The following is a 6,218-nucleotide window of genomic DNA, read 5'->3' as shown; positions in this document are numbered from 1 at the left end:
AACTTTTTAAACATATTCTTGGAAGTGATAGTAGTAATATAGGATATTTTAAGCTCGGTTCTTTTAGGAGAGGGGATGAAAGTGTTTGACGATTTCACAACATAACTCCGACAAATTTAAAAATAGATTTAAAAAAATATTTTTGTACTATAGAGTAGAATTATTTTTTAATATAAGTTTAGTAATTCGTGGACAATGATGTGGGTCTTGTGCTAATGCTATTTTATTTTTAGATGTATTTTTTGTTATTTTTGTGCATGACTGTCTGTTGTTCCTAATAAATAAATAAATAAATAGAGGTTATAATATGTGTTTAATTTTGCCCAAACTTTCTGAAGATCTGATGAATGTGGTTGGAGATAGAGGACAGAACTCCTCGGCGGACAGCAGCAAACCCCTCATTTAATATTTAATTTTTTATAGAACTACAACTAAATTGAATGCCACATCAAAAGCAAAATAAAACGCAAACGAAGTCGCGGGCAACAGCTAGTAAATAATAATTAAGTCAATAAGCAAGCTTTCACATTTCTGATCTGAAAATATTTCGTATAATCAGGCATAGAAATTATTTATGGACCTATAGTGATTACTTATTATTGCAAAAAAACACGGTTTCTATGGGATACATCTAAAAATCACTTTGGATACATAGTTGTATTAATATGAACCCGATGGAGACAATTTATCGACTTGAAGTTAAGATCTTAAATTAAGGAGAGATATTAATATAGCAGACAGGTTTTTGATTGTATCTTTGTGAATAATACATATGCGAAAGTGAGTTTTTGTTTATTTGCAGGATATTTGACTTTGATGCATACCTTTTGGCTATAATCATAAGTGGGTAAGTAAGGATAGGTACAGTAACGCGGGCGAAAATAAGGTAAGATTGCGTTAGGCAATAAAATGAAAAGATACTGATACCAACATAATAACATAATATGGTACAAACATAAAGTGTTTTATCTACAGAAGTAGATCAAGGAATTTGATATCTTAAATAATAATGACAATAAAATAATTCAATAATAATAATATCTAATATAAAGCTTCGACCAACATCTTATCATCTCAAGCGAAAGCTTGAAGCTTTAGCTTTGTTGTTGGATCAAGGGTCGGATACAGAAGGCAGTAGTCCTTGAAACGGCGCGTATTGTGAGGAGGTTCCTCACTCTGGAGCCCTGACCGCCGGTTGCTTGGGCATTCAAAAGGCCCGCAAGCGAAGGCTGTTTTTTCTTATGAATTTTTAATATTGTTTTTTGTTTTTTAAGCATTGTTAAGAATTAAAAATAAAATTAAAATCAATAAATGATAGACAAAATATCTAATATTATAATAAAACGTAGAAGGCAAAAGACCTAGTGGCCAATCTACATTACAGTGGTAAGATAAAGAGAGAGAGAAAAACTAGTACCCGTGCCCTTTACATTACTATAAATATATATATATGTGCATATATATTTTCGATTTGAAATAGAGTATTAGGCATGATTTTAAAACTACTACAGGTTAATCCAAAAAAGTTGCAAAAGCGAGAAAGTTCTTATTTTATAGGCAATTATTTTTAATATTCTAGTGCTAAAAGTTTCATCTGCCTCGGTACTATGCTTGGATGCCAGAATCGAAGTAACATTTTCTGCTGGAGCTGAGTCCTCGGATAAACTAAAGACTGAGCTAGAAAATTAGTCAAACAGGCTGCATCGAAAAACTCTTTAGTTCAAATCGCAATTTAGACTTTGAGATCCTTTAGACCTCTATGTACCAAGACCAATTTTTTTTTTAAACAAAACTAATATGGCAAATACAAAGTTACTGAACTAGCAACCAACGCGATACAGGTTGGTGACACGCAATAACACTGCGGTGGACAGCAAAGCTCTTTGAGCGTGTCCACTGAGCGGCCACGGCGAAAAATCCGTAGCTTTGTAAGCCCGCGTCAGTTTCCTAGTTGTCAAGGCCGATAAAGTTCGCCGAAAACTTTTTTAAATCCAATTTCTCCGATTTACCGACATCAAAACGAAATTTTGCCTCGAAATACTTAGTTCATCACGATTATATCCAGACGTCTATTATTTTCATAAATGCAAAGGCAAAAAATTATAAATACATTTTGTAAGAATATCGTTTTAAAACTAAGCAATAAGGGTATGGGTTTTTTATAATTGCCATACCTCTTAACAGGCTAGCCTACTAGGCTACCATCTTAGACTGCATCATCACTTGAACCACCAGTTGAATCACAGGTACCACCAGATGAATTTGCAGACAATGGCAGACTTGTAGTATATTAAAAAAAGCCCTCTTTAGTGCATTTAATTTCACGGCTTTTGTGGTGGGCTTCTTCTTAAACCAGGTCGCGTTTGGAACCATTGTAAAGTCGTTGGTTGTAAGTTTATTAATATCGTTATCGCCAGTAAGATGTATGGAGAATGGTATGGAGAATCATCTCACCACCATGACAACATTTTATTTAATGTACGCATCAAAAGTTCTGTCTGTGAACAAAGAAATATTTGACTTTGTATAATTTTGATTTGGTATAAGTTTCAACATGGTAGCTCAAGTATTCTCTGAAAAAGTGTGGTCACGCAAACAATAAAGTGAGCTTGTAACTTTTTCATTTATCTATTTACTAATATGCAACCCTAATAATATCTTAAGGTGCTATTAATAATTATGGTATGTCTACACGAAGAAAATATATTTCATTTATCACTTTATTCGATTCAGTAAAATTAACTCGGTAGAATTGTAAGTACGTTTTTCTTATTAATTATTAAAAACTTGGGATAAAATAAATAAAACTATATATGTAGACATTACTGAGTACTTTTGTTCTGTAATTTTTTTTTGATTATTACTTTACATTGATCCCACACCACCGGTCCCAGAGAGATAACAAACTCCCGATGCCGCTTAGTCGCACTCACCGCTATGGTGAGTCTTTCACAGTTAAAGCGGTGAATTTCGGAAATGGATCTGTTCATATATTTAAATACGTCTGAAGGATCACCTCTTATCTCGGTAAGTTCATAAATATATGTTTATTAATAATTGTGTTTATGCATGTTTATTATTACCTATACATAGTCTCAATATTTATGATTATAATATTTATTTTTTAAATTATGTGTGTATTTAGGGTGTAAATTATAGTGTACATAATTTTATGTAAGTTTATTGTTTGTTTTAAAATAAATAAATCAGTTTTTTTATTTCTTTTTTTTTAACTGTGCACCGACCACCAGTTCATCGTTGTCATTCCTACCTTTAGTGGTTGCCTAAAAGAGATCACTACCAGTGATAATAACGCCCTATTTTAGTTAATAAGGGTTTGTTTCCTGTATTATTTTTTTTATTTTTATTTGGTGTAGTAAAGAGTTTAATATTATTAATATTATTGATCAATATTTAATTTATGGTGAATTTGCCCACTCCTAGAAGGCATCAAAAATAATTACAAAAATATATGCAAAAGAAAATATTTTTTAATGGCACCTATGCATACTGTAATCCTTTCCGATCATGATATAATCTTAGCCACCCTTTTCAATCACTAAAATAAATTAATGTAAAGAAAACGTAAAAATTAGTACCTATATACAAGTGCAGTATATGCGAGAAGTGAATATCCCATTGTTTTTATTGTATTCGTCAAAGTATAATACGTAATATATTTTTAGCATATTATGTTTTGTAAGCTAAATTTCAAAATATGTGCAATTATAACTACTTAAATAGATTAATTAGAATGCCCAATTTGCGGGCTATCATAGCACAGCTTTACATAAATATTTTCTGAAACAAAGAGCTGGGCGCTGATTTCGCGTGAAATTTATTTAGCAAAAAGATGAAATTTTTACTTCTCTTTGACGCCAAGTTACTAGAGTTAACTCAATTTATTGTCTCTCTTAAAATGAAACTCTGTCATAATGTTATTTGTTGACTTGCCCCAAAAAGTGAGTGCAGGAGCGCACCGGCGCGCCTAAGTGATTCGATACACGTTCAATATGTTTCATTAGGGAGCACCGTGCTCACTTATTCAATCATATCGGCAGCGAGGCACGCTTTCCATACGACGATGCGATGCAGCCTATCCGTGTACTTTACTTCATTCTTACATAATCAGTTTTTCCGGCTCAAAATGCTGTACACTCAATTTAAGCGAGCGTACGTAAATAAGCTCTTCCATTGGAGCTGCTTTTTTGTGGCATCTTTTATTTTCACAACGTATCCTTTTGTCGTCTACGTCGTTTGTGTGCTGCTATGCCTTCAGTATATTAAATTATGTGACATTGTAGGGTAATTAAAAAGCAATATCGCGGGAAACTGCAGCTGTAATTTTTCCTTCCCTCGGCGAGCGTCGAATGCGGAACGTTTCCGTCGCGCCGCTTCTGAGAAGGAACCACTTCTCGAACGCTGTCTGCGTCCTGTGTCACAGGAAATGGTAATTACCGCCTAATCTCGCCCGAAGCGTAGGGCGGCCCGACGTCCGGATATGAACTTCCGTTATGAACAATTTAGCGCGCGAAATTGGACGACGGTACGTCCTGCATACACCTGAATCAGATGATGCGACACACACGTGTCTCTGCACTGAAAGCTTGCACTTCGTAGTCATTGCAGGCCCATTCATTGCTGCGATTTGCGCTCACGAATAAGTTAATATTCCCCTAGCCTACAGAATACGAATCGTATGAAACCTTTTAAAAGGTAATGGTCAAGGAAATTGCAATTTTACACAATTTCAAAAGAGCAGAGTGCTCTTAGTTATTATGTGCCTAGTAGGGAGGTTCTTTAAAAAAAAACTGTCACGTGTAGTCCGCACATGATTTCATATTCAAAACTCACTATTGCGTTTTGACGAAAACTTATTTGCAAATCAGGTGGTAAATTATTATTCTATACTCCGTTGCTTCAATGTTACTTTAATTTTCCTACTACTATTTTTTATTTAGAATTTGGTGTCGTAATTATATTTATTCTAATATTCAATTAAACTGTCTAGAATTAACTCGAGGTAAAGTATAAAAAGACATGACAAAAATCATTTCCTTTTCATCTCAATGTTTTAAACAGAATTTGAAGAATTACTATTTATTCAGAATTAATAAAACTATTTAAAGTCTTTTTTATTAGATGATTTAAAGTTATACGCTTATTTATTCAGAAGTATACAAGCTCTTTCAACAAAATTATGTGAATTAGGAATTAGTTTTACTACAGGAAATTATTTATCAAACCAACAGTAGATAGGTAGCGTTTTAGAGTTATTATTATTTTTCCCAACTTTTCAAATTCCATCCTTTTAAACAAAGAATAGTAATGAAACCAACATAATCTTAAATCATAAGCATTTTTTAGTAGTGCTGAATAATTATTCGATTTTAAATGTTATAATATGTTTCTGTAAAAATAACTTACTCTACAGATTATTTTAGAAGATCTACTCATCGTAAGCTATCTTTACGTACATAAACCGGTCCTTCTAATCATATATATGTAAGCTTTATTTTAAAGGTACAAAACAATTTTTTATTTAGTTTAATGTCTGTATTTCAAACGCATTCCACTTTGAATACTACGTCAATGTTGATGCAAATGATGATCACAACTCGACAGTGGCTAATGATCGCCATTCATCGTGATCTGCATTGATATAGAGCTATTATTACGAGCAAGTACTGCCTCAACCACCCGCCGCACATTTGTCAATGCAAGTGGCTGGGCTACTAACTCAACCTCATCATCTAATCATACACCAATCACTGCTCAATCATTAAAGTGATACTCTGACAACTGAATATATGATTATGCAAGACATGATACATCTGCTCACGGATGACCTAGTTGGCTACGTACCTATTTGTAAAATCGTATTTACTATTTTCAATAGTTTCCTTGTAGTATATTTAAATAAATAAAATTAAACATCACAATCCAAGAAAAAATTCTAACAAAATGACTGATGGAATAACAATTTTTTTTTTTAATATTATTTGGACATAATTAAAAAAAATTGATTTAATTGTAAAAATACATCTTCCATTAACAGCTATCCGCCACACTCGAAAATTATTCGACGTTGCATTTCGAGGGAAAGGGTATCAGACTGATCATAACCGGTTTGATGTACTGTTTTATGATTGCAACTATATAAAACCGAATTTAAATGGGTTGCGTCAGAAGCAGGGCTAAAATAATACGGTTAATAG

This window comes from Pararge aegeria, chromosome 5 (genome assembly GCF_905163445.1).
Source record: "Pararge aegeria chromosome 5, ilParAegt1.1, whole genome shotgun sequence".
In the NCBI taxonomy this organism is placed as follows: domain Eukaryota; kingdom Metazoa; phylum Arthropoda; class Insecta; order Lepidoptera; family Nymphalidae; genus Pararge; species Pararge aegeria.
Note: the sequence above shows the minus strand (reverse complement) of the source record.